Here is a 15,435-nt window from a genome sequence, read left to right as displayed (position 1 = left end):
TTGTACTCTATTAATTATTTAATAGTCTCTCTCTCTCTCTCTCTCTCTTGTGGTTTAGCATGAAATACACAATAAGATATTCCCAAAAAGCAGAAATCATATTTACCATTATCATTTATCAAATTACATATACTAAATCAAATTTACCATTTTACCAAATTACTTTATATAATGGTTCATCATTTATGGTTTTAAACTTTATTTATTCGACCATTATTAAATGGAGTATAGCTGTATTATATGTTTAATTAATAGTAATAATTTAGACCCGAAAAAAATCATAAAGAAAAAGGTGGTGATAAATTTTATAACAAAAGGTAAAAAAACAGGGTTAAAACGGTAAAAATCAAAGTTAATAGTGTGATGGCTTAGATATTAATTTTGGAAAGGTTATATAAAAGAACCGTTGCAAGTGGAAGTCAAAAGGTTTGGGTCGGTGTATTGGCGCTTAAAATAACCTCTTCTTCCTTCCTCCACTCTTCGATCATCCACTCGCTGCTCTCTAAACACCACCGGAGATTCATCCCGATCTCTGTCACTCCGCTCCCCTGAGACCCAAGCACCCCAATCCTTTGCAGGACACTCACAACCATGTCTATAATCCAAAGAACTTGTCAAGATATTGTAAGTTTTCATTCTTATCATTTTCTCTTCTCCCGTTTATTTTAGTTCTCTAGGGTTTTTCTCTAATTTCGAGTTGAAATTTTCTCTGTATATATGGACAAGAATAGATCGAAGTTTAGTTGTTTTTTTTTTAAGTTCTCTTTTTTTCTGATTGGCGGGTTTTTTTATCTGTAAAATCTTATATTCTAACTGCACTGCTGCACAAGTTGTATTGCAACATTAAAACAGAAGGAAACTACATAGTTTTTCTGAAGTTTTATCGATCGTTTTTAGGGTTTCCTTCTCTATCTCGTTATTGGGTTTTTTGTTTTTCTGTCAAATCTTGATTAAGCGGGTCTGGTAGCCTTATTTTAGAATGTGTTCCTGCGGCTTTGTTGATCATTTGATAATGTCTTGTGTGTTTGGATGATTTTTTGTTGGTTGCTTGAGAATGTATTTCAGATTCTGTCAGCATTCTTATGAATAACCAATTTCATCATCAGATGCTGATGTTCTAGTCAAATCTCTTTTTATGGGTGTGTGATCATGGAATACTTCATCTGCTAATGTTTATTCTGTTTCCTATTTGGGATGTGACCCTGTAAGATCGTCAACAAACCAAATAAACAGTAATACCAGAAGCTATCTAAGCCTAAGAACCCAAAATTCGTAACATACCAAATGCTCAACCTCCATCTGTTCGATAAAATGCCTGAGACATCAGTTGACTCTCAGACTTCAAATTTGAACTAGGAACTTGGTTGAGATGATTATGTTGGGAGTTTAACCTATAACCAAATGAAGTTCAGGAAATGCTCCATTGAAGAGGATGCTAAAGCAGCTATTGCTTTGTATGAGAAGTTACACAAGTGGACTGAACTTACTTAATTTTCCCTTATACATGTTCATATCAATTTATCCTTCTAATATTTGTTAAAGGCGCAGATACCTGAGATTCTTTGGTTCTCAAAGCATACTAATAAGAAGCTGAAAGAAGTTTGATCAAAATGGTAAATTCTTTTGGTAGCAAATAATAAATTTAAACAGTACAAAATGCAATATTATAATTTTAACTAGAAAATAGTACAATTCCTTTATAAAGTGCAAATAAAATAATGGGTTTGATATTTAGCATGTCCAACTGATTTTGGAAAAAAAAAAAAAAACTCATATCATATTGTGTATTGCTTCTTATATAAGGCACATAACCCTTTTTATCGTTTTCATCAAGTGCTGCTCTGATAAAGTGCTTCCTGGATAATGATTTATTTAATCTTCTGGATTTGTGTCTATTTTATCTATGATTGACTTGATAGAAAATGCTTTCATTAAGCATAGACATCAATTTTTTAAAAGTTCACTTAATTTAAAAGTTAATGATGTGAAGTTCATATCTAAGTGATGTTTTCTTATGTTTAGGTTTTGGAGAGCACAAATCTAATGCTTTTCCTGGTCAGCATTTTGGCTGTTTACTCAACAAACTGGATGTGGATGAGTTTCTTTCTGAAAAAAAAAAAAAACAATTTTATTTGAAGGACATATAATAGTATAACTATCTGTAAATAGTAACTCTTTTAACTTTTGCCAATTGCAATAGTTAAAGGTTTACTCAACAAAGACGTATTCTAAATCAACATGTTATTTTTCTTTCCTACTTTTTCTATTTGGTTCATGGATTCCATGGAAACTTGAAGGAATTAGAATGGGAGATCTCTTCAGTTACACATTTGGTTGACAAAATGGATGGAAAATGGATTCCATCAAATTCCACAAATTCTGTATTCAAAAGATTTTATCATTCCTAGGGAAGATTTGAAATTCCATTATTTATTTCTTCATTAAAAAGATTAATTACTGTTTGATTAATTATTTATTTGTACATGTCTACAGGTAGCTATAGCTATGAGTCTATGACCCTGTTTGTGGTTTTCCATAAATACCCCTCTGTTCTTAAAACTTGTGCTTGTTTATTATCTTCAGGAAATGATAAGATAAACATACTTCACGTTGAACAAATAAAAAAAGATGTTGAATATTGCATGGAAAACGCCTTCAGCACTTATTTCTTACGCCTGGTAATTTTTTACAAAAGATATTTGTTATTTAGTCAATTCTTTTATTTAAATTTAGTAAGTGTACTTTTTATGTAGCGAACTGAAAAATCATAGAAGGGAAATGCCACATGGTGTGGTTGAAATGTTTAAAACAAGTGGTCAACAAAGAGGTAATAATCAGTTCTCTTTTGTGAATAAAAATGTTGCAATGAGAATAATCAGATGATTGAGTTGGTTAAGATAACAACTAGTCTCAAAATGTTTGTTAATTTTTTAAGGAAAATTATGGGAAATAACAATGTACTTTTACCGATTTGTACAAAATAATTTAATTTTCACTCATGAAGTGTATTTTGTTTCTGTTTAGTTAAGTTAGGATGAATTTGTTGTGTACTTTAAGCCTTTCTAGCTATTTTAGCAATGTAGTGAAGTTTTTTTTTTCAAGTAGGTGACAGAGGAAAGGCTAAAAGAGGTTATCTGTAAGTTTTGCACTTAATTATACTGTATGAAAGTTACTCACAGTTCTACAATTTTAAATTTTGTCATTTTTAAATAATTTATTTACGTGGTGTATTCTTTTCATACCATGAAGTCTTTGATCATCATGTTACATGTAAGTTTTTAAAGTGCATTATTGCTCATTCTTCCATGGAATTTTGAAGAAATTGGAATAGAAATTCCTTCAGTTACAAATTTGGTTGACAAAACGGATTCCATCAAATTTCCCCAAAATTTGTATTCATAGGATTTTATCATTCTTAGGGAAGAATTGAAACTCCATTATTTATTTCTTCATTAAAAAGATTAATTATTGTTTTCTTAATTTTTTATTTGCTTTCATAAGTCCTTTTTAATGTCGTATTACTTTATTTTAATGTTTAGTATTTGTTTTAAAATAAATTTTGTTTTTTCAGTAAATAGCACGTCTATTAATTTATTAGAAAAAAGCACTAAAGGGTGTTTTGGTCTTTTAACATAGTTCTCACTTTTTTACTTCAATTCTTTCAATTCTTTTGATAGATTTGCAAATTAAACATAAAACAACAAATGAATGGAATCTAATCCTTTCCATTTCCTGTCAACCATGCACATGACAGATTCCAATTCCTTTGACAAATTCCATTCATTTTAAAAATATTCTGTGCACCACCAGTTTCCTTTACTTGCTATTATTCATAATTCCAATTCCTTTGACAGATTCCATTTGTTACTCTGCAACAAGAAAAGGTTTTAGAAACTAAATAAAGAAGTTATGGTGGAAAAAAAAAAAAGATGCACCTGAGAATCAAGGTGTATGTTTTTACCCTTAACACTATTAAAACACTTGATGATTTTTATGTTCTTATTTAGTTTTTCTGTTGATGTTTAAAGGTACACTCTTAGTTCCAATGAATATCAAATAAGGATGTTGTATCATTTTCAGAACTTATTATTCAGGTAACTTCAAGCCCTTTTGTTGAATCACAATTTAGTGTTCCGCTTTTCGCTAACTCTGTCTTGTTTTATTAAACATCTCCAATAACATGAGTCAATCAATCTTTCATGATTTCTGCCATTTTGATTATTGTTTTAATGGTGCTAATAACTTAAAGGTAACAATTTACAAAGCTTTCTTCAATACTTTAAGGAATATAATCTGTGTGATATTATCTTTCAGGCAAGAATGCATCTCCTATGTATAACACCAAAATAAAAGACAAACTTGGCCATCTCCTTTCTCCCCTGGATTTTCTTAAAGTGTAAGTTATTTTTAGGGCTAATTGCAATAAATAACAACCTTCTTCCATTCTTTTGTGTTTTATAGCATTCTAGTTTCAATTTTCTTTGTATTCCAGTATTGTCCTTTCAGGTTTTTCTTATTAAGACATTGAACTTTGAAATTTTACCCAATTATAGCATTGTACTTTTAACTATCTTTTTTATTATGTCCTTTTACTTTTAGATGTCTACCCAATTATAGCATTGTACTTTCATATCTTTTTCTTATTAGGGCATTATTCTTTAAAAACTCTAGCCAATTTTAGCACTGTACTTCCAATTTTTTTTCTTATAATGACATTATATTTTGAATAATCTACCCACTTATAGATATATAACTTGTTATGAATGAGAACAATTTTCTGATTTTCTCTGTCTCTAACTGTGATTTTGTTGATCATTTGATAATGTTTTTCGTGTTGGTTGTTTGAGAATGTATTTTCAGATTCTGTACTTTTAACATTTACCAAATGTATTGTTGGTAACTGTTCCTAAGTATCACAAAGGGTCTGTCTTTTTCTACAATGATGAAAAAATCTGCAAAAATTTCAGTCAATAACATAACCCCAAAATTTTGACTTTCTTAATTTCAAAATCAGTTAGTATTTTGTCAAAAGTTTCAGTTGGGCTTATTGATGCTCAGTTAGGTGTGTGGTTATTGCAGTGAAGTCATCTGGTGGTCTGAAAGAAAAGACTGTTTAATGCCAAGAGGGAAGCATTGCTTAAAGGTAACTATTTACAAAAAAAATTATGATAAATATATGTATTTTGGTTTTCTATACTTTATAAAGAATATAATTTGTCTGCTATTATCTTTCAGGCAAGGATGCATCTCCTATGTGTGACAGATTAGTATTTAACTAAATAAAAGACAAGTTTCCTTATGTCATATATTTTCTTAAAGTGTAAGTTATTTTTAGGACTAAATTCATCTAACTCAATCAATATGCCACAGAGAGGATCGGTGATCAAGTGAAAAGGCTCTTCACTATTTATGGTAATGTTCCTATTTTGTAATGTATGCTCTATATCACAAGTTACACAAGGGGATTGAACTTACCTAATTTTCCCTTTTCATGCATGTTCATATTAGTTTATCTTTCTAATATTCTGATTTGTTAAAGGTGCAGATTAAGGAGAAGCAGAAAGAAGTTGATCGAAATGGTAAAGTCTTTTCGTAGAAATTAATGATTTTAAACAGTAGAAAATGCAACTCTATAATTTTAACTAGACAATATTACAATTATTCCTTTATGATATTTGGCACATGCCATAAAGTATTCCATATCTTATAAATTTTAGCTAAGCAGAAGTGTACCACTTTCATCTTTTTCCTTATTAGGGCATTCATTATGCTTTGAAAACTCTACCCAATTATAGATAGCATTCTACTTCCAATTTTGTTTGTCTTGTTGTCACATTATACTTTGAATAATCTACCCATTTATACCATTGCACTTTCATTTTTTATTTTATTTTTGCTTATTAGGACATTATATTCTAAAAATTCACCTAATTAAGCAGTGAAATCGCTTTTGGCCTTTTACTCAACAAAGAGGATGTGGATGAGGTTCTTTCTGAAAAAATAAACAATTTTATTTTAAGGCCATATAATAGTATAACTATCTGTAAATAGTAACTCTTTAATTATCTGAAAAAGAAAACAATTTTATTTCTGTAAATAGCAACTCTATCATTTCATATAAAGAAAATCACTAAAGGGTGTTTTGGTCATTTAACATAATTTTCATTTTATTTTTTCTGATAGATTTGCAAACTAAATAAGAAACAACAAACGAATGGAATCTAAATCCTTTTCATTTGCTGTCAACCATATAGATGATGGATTCCAATTCCTTTGAAAAAATTTCATTCATTACTTTGCAACAAGAAAAGGTTTAAGAAACCGAATAAAGAACTTATATGGTGGAGAAAAAGAAAAGACGATACCCTTGAGAATCAAAGTGTATGCTTTTACCCTTAACACTATAAAGCCCTTCATGCTTTATATGTTCTAATTTAGTTTTTTTAGTTATTGTTTAAAGGTACAGTTTTAGTTCCATTGAATCTCAAATAGGGTGTTGGGTGATTTGCCTTCATAAATTAGCTATGATCAGGGACCAAAAGTGTATTATAGTCTTGTTTCTAGGTTTGTGTGCTTTATACCCATTTTCATATATGACAGGAAGTTAGTTGTAAATGTGTTATTAAAGTTTGATGTAATATGTCAAATTGGTTGAAATTACGTTATTACCCTCTTCGGATCCAAGTGGTTTGCGTTTCCTATAAGTGGCAATGAAACATATGTTGGAAATTGGGGCTTGTAGTCATCAATCAAAGCTAATGCAAGAACTTTGTTGCATTTGTAGTATGGAATGAAGCACAACATCAAGCAAAAAAAATTGATGAATGCCTACTGTGATAAAACTCATGATGAGGTAATTTGTTTTTCATTGTTTAACAAAATATAAGTACTGTTTTTTCATTGTTTAATAGTCTCTTTGAAAATTAAAAGGTTATGGGTTGCGCAGGCTTTTATATTACTATGATGTTTAAAGGCCAATATCATTTTCCTTTTTGAAAATTGGAGAGTTGGGGTCTTATGATAGATTTAACAAAATATAAGTACTGTTTAACAAATTCGAATCTTTAACTTAATGAATTTGAAAACACATATGCCAAGTGCAATTGTGTTGGTCAATGGTTTATGTATCTTATGATAGATTTTTTTTACATGCATAGCAATGTTTTTATGTTTGTTTTATGATTTTCTTACTTGTTGGTCATTAATAGGTAATTAAAGCACAATCAACAACTTAAGGGATCAAGGTAATATAACTATCTATAATTGTGTAATGTAATCACTATAATCGGTAAAATGGTAGAAAGAAAATAACTAAAATGTGGGATTGAAACCCTTTCCATTTTCTATCAACCATGCACATGATGGATATCATTTCCTTTAACAAATTTTATTTAATACTCCGCAACAAGAAAAGGTTTTAGAAACTATATAAAGAACTTATGATAAAGAAAAAGAAAAAAAGATGCCCCCCCCCCCCCCCCCCCCCCCCGGGAATCACCCTTGACACTATAAAGCCCCTCATGTCTTTTATGTACTTATTTATTTAGTTTATTTTTTTGTTATTGTTTAAAGATACACTTTTAGTCTCATTGAAACGATATGCAGGTGTACAGGTAGCTATAGCTATGAGTCTATGACCCTGTTTGTGTATTTCCAGAAATACCCCTCTGTTCCTAAAACTTGTGTTTATTTATTATCTTCAGGAAAAGATGAAGTTTTATTGCATTTAGCCCCATAAGAATGTTTAGAGCTTGTTGTAGTCCACCATAAAATAAACTCTTTGTCTTTATTGTTTAATTTTTTAATTGAAATTGGTTTTTTGAATATAAGATTACCAAGAAACTAATTATACACTTCAACCCTACAGGCTACTACACAAGTTCAAAATGCATCAGTTGTTCACAACATTCATCACATGTTACAATGTTGAGGTATAAATGTTGATGTATAAGTTTATCTGTTTTACCCTTTATTGGGCCTTCTAGACAAAAAATATAGGACTCTTGCTTTAATGGTATTTGGGCCAATTGATTCTCAATTAGTATCATTACTCCTGCCATAAAAAAAAAAAGAAGAATGACTAAAATAGATGATGCATCTTGAAGAAGGAAGAGAATTCCAACTTGTAAACTACAAATCATATGATGTTTGTTGTTGTATTATGTTAAAGAACTGGGACACCAATGGTTTCTAATCTTATTCACTTATGCTTTTTTTTTTCTTTTCAACTCTACCAAAATTAAATATTTTCTTATCTTAAGTGGAACTTATTCCTTTTCTTACAAATGTTGCTGGTGGAAGTCTTGAAATTATGTCCTAGAAATGCATAAAAAAAATACTTTGAGATATGTAATCTTTTTTTTTGACTTTACACGGCTAAAAATCCCAACTTTTCGTTCAAATTTGCTGAAAAAAAAATTGAATTTTTTTACTGCGATTTTTAGCCCTGTAAAGTTAAAAAATAGACATCTCAAAGTATTTTTTATGCATTTCTAGGGGGGTTTTTAGGTTGATGCATTTTCTATTGATCCTTCCGCTATATATATATACACACACACACATTTTGACAATATTGTACTTAATTACATCTTGACAAAACTGGTGTTTCTTTTTGACTTAGTTACTGTATTTTCATTCATGTAGGATAACTTGAAATGGTGGAATTGAGACCTATTGTGCTCTACTGTGATCCATAATTATATGAAATTGTTAGGTAAAACATGCTAATAGAAATGTTTTATTTTTGTTTTTAAAAGAACAACATGTTCGAGATCATGTTCATTTCCATATAGGAGAGTAAGTTTTAAATGAGTTATTGATATAATACTCTGAATTGTTTGAAATTACGTTATTACCCTCTTCGGACACTTGAGGTATGATTTTCTTGGAAGGTGTTGATGTGGCACTGGCACATATGTTGGAAAGTCTGGCTTGTAGTCATCCAACTAATAGACATGAGGAGGTAATTTTTTAGTTATTTAACATATGTAACTACTCTTTTTTCATTATTTAATATAAAAATAAAAAGGGAAGGATTGTGGTTTATATTTTAGAAATAGCTAAATGCCTAAAAGTTTTATATAGCATATCGAATCTTGGGTTCAATTGGAGTATGCATCTATGTAGTCCGCTTTATAAAAACTCTGATTGAAGTTAGTTTAAAAAGAGAAGATTATAAGACATGAGTAGTTGATATGTTTCACCCTTTTCCTCTAAAAATGATCCCCCCCAAAATTGTTTTAAATGTTTATGAAATTAGAGTATGTATGTTTGATGTTTATATAATTATTTTTTATTTATGAAATTAGAGTATGTATGTTTATTTCTATGACCCTGTTTGTGTATTTCCAGAAATAACCCTCTGTTCCTATAACTTGTGCTTATTTATTATCTTCAGGAAAAGAATGTTTAGAGCTTCTTGCTGTAATTCATTTAGAAAACTCCTTGTCTTTATTATTTAATTTTTTGAATTGAAATCGGTCTATTGAATATAAGATTACAAAGAAACTAATTATAAATTTCAATCCTACATACAGGGTACTACATAATTTCAAATTGCATGAGATGTTCAACTACCAAATGTTAAGGTAAAGATTAATAATCTGTAAGTTTTTTACCTAATTATATTGTATGAAAGTTACACACAGTTTAAATTTTATCGTTTTAAAAGTTATTTATTTATTCGCCCCTACAGCCAGATTTTGTCTCTCAACATGGTTCTTTTATTTGCTTTTTAAAGAAGTAACAACCATCGCCAGATGATGTTTGTTGCTACAATATTTTTGTGAAACATAAATTAGGGTTTAAAGGAATTGATTAACACAATCAAATCCTTTATTTATTCATCTTTCTATCCTGACTGACTTAAGCTATTTTCCTGTTTTACCCTTTATTGGGCCTTCCGGACAAAACATATAGGACTCTTTCTTTAATGGTGATTGGGCCAATCAATCAATTCTCAATTAGTAACATTACTCCTGCCATAAAAAAAAGAAGAATGACTAGATGTATCTTGAAAAAGGAAGAGAATTCCATCTTGTAATTTTCAACTTTTTTCTTATAAGGGCATTATATTATGAAAACTCTATGCAGATTTTTCATAGTATAATGCTATAATTGGAAATGCTGTAATACACAAATCAATAAAAGTAGATTGCTATTTCTTGCATTTAAACCAATATTGATGTATGCTATTCCTCTTGTTTTAGAAGTAAAGTGTGTGGATGTTCCTGAAATGAAGTATATACATACATCCCATGATGAAAACAAATTTCTATTTTATATCCCAACCAAAAAGGTGGAAGGTGGGATGGGAACTGACTCTTGATCTTTCTGTTTGAGTAAAAGACAAAAATGCCCTCCGCATCCCCAGCTATCTACACTGATGCACCTAATTCCAAAATATTTTGAAATCATGATTCGTTAATAATATGCTCATAGATCACCATTGGCTATACAAATAGTAACAAAATCCTGACAGGGGACATTCATTAATCAGGGTTCATTCTGTTTCAGAAGCAAGCAACCAAGGTGAAAAACAACATACATACATACATACAAATTTATCTTCTTTATTTAAATCTATTTCATTCCATTTGTTTATACTTTTTGATCATATTCACTCTTATAGTTCCCAAAAAAGGACATATCCATCAGCTGTATATATAGCTTCCTCATATTTTTGTAGCTACAAGCTCTAATCAAACGTGGAGAAACTAGAACTTTTGTTACTGTAAATCCATGATTTTTTTTTTTTTGGAAAAACGTATATTGATTCCTGGAAGTAATGGCCACTATACTAATATAATGTTGTTGATCACCAAGGGTAAATATGTCCGAAAAAATCAATTTTGGCTGGAAAGTAGGAGTGATGGGTGAAAAGGTCGATAACCTTTTTGTTTTGAAACATGAGATTTCCACCAAATTTATTAAACAAGAAGCTGTTAACTTAAACATTCTCCATCCACTGACCATTTTTTTTAATTGGAACAATTTACCCTAATTCCACTTTCATTGTTAAGACATTGTAATTTTATTATTTTTCCTATCTAGTCATTGTACTTAAAAAAAACTAACATTGTTTGTTTTTGGTTAGTGGTTACCAATTATAGCATTATAGCTTTTTTTTTAATTAGAACAGATAGTAGTTTGTTACTTAATCATCAGTTCATGTTACTTTACATTGAATTTATTTAGAAACCCACATCTTTTATTTATATTTATGATATGATGATTTTTTTAAATGTGATCTACTTGATTTCAGGTCTAGCATTCCCTTCTCTTTCCTATTCTAGTGGAGTGGAGTCCAGGAGTTTCTTGCTACAGTTAAACAACATGTCCTTATTGTTAGATTGGTGGTTTAGGCCCAAAAGGGAATCTTTTTGCAATTTTGGTCCTTACTTCATAACACTTTAAGTACTTTTCATCTTCATCTCTTTCATTTCCATTGCCAAGGAGCATGATGACATTTCAACAGAATTATATGTCTATCCTTAAAAACAATTGTCATATATGTTGAAGGAATATAACTAAACCCTAAATCCTTAAAAATAGAATCTTTTTGAAAATATGGTTTAGGCCCAAAATTTATTAAAATGACCATTTTGCCAATGTCTTCTTCACCCAACAACATTCATCACTTTTCTTTAAAATTCTCTGTCATATACGTTTAAAGAGCGTAACTATTCACCAATCCCTAAAAAAAAAATTCTCGAAACAAGAATATTCTTCGAAAATTTGGTACTCATTTCATGGTTTCATAACATTTTTGGTCCACGGGTCGTCAACTTTATAATACATATGTTAAATATCTGAACATGACCATTTTGTCCCCGTCTTCTGCATTTCCATGTTAAAATCCAAAGAAAATTCATGTCATTTTTTTGCTTCAGATCATCAGAAGACACAAATGTATTTCTTGTGAATAACTTTCTTCAAAGAAGTTTGTCTTCATTGGAGCTTCCAAGATCTCTTCTTATATGATTGTTACTCTATCATGACAAAGTTATTATTCTTCATTTATTTTTTTGGACACATACTTCATTCTTTTTATAAATATAGGTAATATACTTTATTTTTTACCCACGATAGCGAATTAGCGACGTGTAACCCATAATAGCAACATAATTACAATTCGTTACTCGTTATTGCAACATACTCCAGATATCTTTACCAATAATAGCAATATGCCAATATGTAACAAATAAAGTACATTGCTTAAGATCCAGGGTACCAACAAATTGAGAAAAAAAACATGAACTTCAACAACTCCTGATCTCATTAGCCACATAAACTTTGACAAATCCAATTCGTAGTTAACATATATACATTGTTAGCGTCCATCTAATTAATTCAGTGATTATATCAATGTTTTTGCTTTGGGTGTCTGGTTTAGACAAGCTAGATGAAGAAGTAGCACGTTCTTTTAATTTCCTGAAATTAATTAATGGTTGTTCTTTTGGAGTTGGGAGGGTGGCTAGCTGTTTCACCTCCAAGCTTCAAAACCATGTTTACCATGTAGCTAGGTTGTCCTTGTACAAGGTGTCCAACGATAATACACTTCAACACTTCATTTGGATTTGGATTGCATTGATTCCATTGGTAATCCATCAACTCCAATGGCGTATCTTCCATCCATAAACTCGATCCGTGCCTGAAATATTATCATGTATGTAGGTTGTCTTTGCCAAGAAGTCTTCTGCAGCAACTCTTATCGTTTCTAACTCTTGGGTTGCACCTCTCCGCATCTGAAGTTCTATATATGTTTCAATGTTTGTTGGTTGTTTTCTGTGTTATCATGATACGATAAGTGATGGATAAGCATTGGTGTTGATATTATAATGTTTGAAACGAAAAGATATATAATAAACGAATTAGAAGTAGAAACTTTGGAAAGAAGAAAAAGTTTTTGATGCTTTTAATATATAGAATATCTAGATCATGTTTCTCGGCTCCGATTCAAGAAGAAAGCTATTTGGTTAGCATGAACAAGTAGAGATTTTGAAGTCATTATGTATATATTTAATATTACCTTCTTCTGAAAGAGTAACAACTGATCCACTTTTATCAAGTAGTGGCTTATCAACCCACAAAACGATGTTTGGGTCCATTGTAAACCATATCCCTACATATCTTCTTGAATTTGATGTTTTCTCATGTGGAAAGAAACCCATTTGAAGCTTTCTAAATAATCTTTTCCTGAAAGCAGGAAGAAGATATATATATATATATATATATATATATATATATATATATATATATATATATATATATATATATATATATATATATATATATATATATATATATATTCTTTTCTGAATATAATTTCAAACTTTTTAACGAAGATGGGACAGTGAGAGATTGCATGGTGCATATATAACTGCATGTGAATGATATGGAAGATCTCATATTATTGAGGGAGGGGGCAACTTTATTAATTTCAACTATTTTACTTATTATTTTTCTCTGTAGATTATTTAAGTTGGTTTAACCAGTTTAATAAATTCGACACTTCCCATTCTTATTCTATAAAATTTACAAGAGTTAACTACCAATATATATAAATACTCTATTTACAAGCCATTCTATATATCATTCTAACATTATTAACATTAATTTATCTACACAGATAAACGAAATTAGGTTACAATTTTTGCATTTTCCCCTAACAAAAATATTAAATGATGCAATGCTTAAAATGAAGAGTAAATAGGCCTGCTACCAATAAAGTGAATATGTAAAAACTAATGAAACTTTAGAAAGTACACAGTATGGCGAGAATTGATTGTATAACAGGACATGTTGGGTGTAATCGGGTAAACATTTATTTGTTGCACAAATGTAACGAACCAAACCATATGTTGTTTTTCTTCATTTCTTTTAAACAAAAACCACCCATATTCACGTTCATATGGGTAAAATTTAATTGAAGCCACCATCCATATATTTACTTCCACCATCCATTTCCATGACTCGATCGTTGTTGGATAGTTTTTCCAACTTCTCTTTAATTTTGCATGCTTAGAAAACCCACCAATGACTTGTAAGTCGTTAAGTTATCAATTAGCAATGACATGAGCAGCGAAATTATTACAGAACTATATAGCTTTTGATTTAGTTTTTAGGATTCGATGACTGATTATGATGTTGAGGTGAAACTGGAGCCCAAAGCTTGATATATGCTGTATTCAAGATGAAACATGATTAATTGATTATACGACCATGAAAAAGGAGAATTAATGGGAAAAAAAATTGCATACCAAATCTAAGAAAAAAGAATATGACGAAAAAAAAACGCCCTACGCAAGGAAAAAAATGGTAAACTAAACACAGATTAATAATTTAAGAAAAAATATAATTTTTTTTCTAAACAAAAATTTACTTTTTTTTCCAAATGTAATCACCATTTACCAATTTTTAAAAGAAGTGCAGAAGGCCTATGAAATGGACATGATGGACTACGAAATGGGTCAATGGGCCTTAGCTAAAAATCCCATTTTTCGACTTTTGATTTCATATAATAGGGATTTTCTGGTATGTATTTAAACACACACACACATATATATATATATATATATATATATATATATATATATATATATATATATATATATATATATATATATATATATATATATATATATATATATATATATAAAAGTGAAAATGCGGTTGATATATATCTAATATTAGGTGTAGAATCTTTCAAAACTACGTAGTTTTAAATAAAAATGATCATCTTTATAATCGTTTTCATCAGTTTTTAAAAATATCCACCAAAACAATTGAATTCTTAAATCAAAGTACTCAATCACATACTTTTTTCACAGTAAAAAATCATGAATTATGTTTCGACTACACAAAATAATCAAACATTTTCTAAAGTTAATATAACTTGCATAAACGTTTTATCCTAATCATGAGAAACACATCCCAAAGCATTTATTGATGAATTGATCACGAAGCTCATTTTCTTTTTTAATTCCACCACTATTGCGAACACATCGATCATATGTTTTAGTGTTGCCGTTTTTGTTTTAGGGTTCTTTGTGCAGCGAAAAAATACATATGCGCCGTTTTAGGATAGAAATTAGTGTAAACATGTTAATTAATTTAGATATGTTTTAATTAAAACTACGTAGTTTTTTGAGAGTTCTATATATAAGGATAGATACCTAATAGCCACATATTCCCTAAGCCCATATATATATATACTAATCATAGGAAATATTACTATAATTAAATGTGAAATATATTAATTACAAAGAATATTTTATAATTAATTAATTTCACATTTTATTATGGTAATATTCCCAATTATGGTAATATTCCCATAATTAATAGTTTACTTAATGTTTCTTATGTGTTCTTTTAGGGTACATAAAATCATTTCCTAGCATAGCAAATTCCTCATATTGAAAAAAAAAACAAGTA

General features: G+C 29.6%; 2 long non-coding RNA genes across 2 annotated transcripts; both read left to right on the top strand.

The window, feature by feature from the left end:
* Positions 1–379: 379 nt before the first annotated feature.
* LOC111890808 (uncharacterized) lies at positions 380–12,084 on the top strand. The gene is made up of 17 exons (XR_006183258.1): positions 380–1,613; positions 2,023–2,678; positions 2,754–2,827; positions 3,106–3,136; positions 3,855–3,947; positions 4,029–4,094; positions 4,315–4,396; positions 5,080–5,143; positions 5,236–5,412; positions 5,540–5,579; positions 6,785–6,853; positions 7,209–7,244; positions 7,868–7,931; positions 8,644–8,962; positions 9,537–9,587; positions 10,209–10,530; positions 11,264–12,084. It is a non-coding gene; the product is annotated as an uncharacterized LOC111890808 (long non-coding RNA).
* A 381-nt stretch (positions 12,085–12,465) lies between these two features.
* LOC128134290 (uncharacterized) lies at positions 12,466–12,861 on the top strand. The gene is made up of 2 exons (XR_008232658.1): positions 12,466–12,600; positions 12,676–12,861. It is a non-coding gene; the product is annotated as an uncharacterized LOC128134290 (long non-coding RNA).
* Positions 12,862–15,435: the final 2,574 nt, after the last annotated feature.

Source organism: Lactuca sativa, chromosome 5, assembly GCF_002870075.4.
Source record: "Lactuca sativa cultivar Salinas chromosome 5, Lsat_Salinas_v11, whole genome shotgun sequence".
Lineage (NCBI taxonomy): Eukaryota > Viridiplantae > Streptophyta > Magnoliopsida > Asterales > Asteraceae > Lactuca > Lactuca sativa.
Note: the sequence above shows the minus strand (reverse complement) of the source record. Positions and strands in the feature narration are given on the sequence as shown.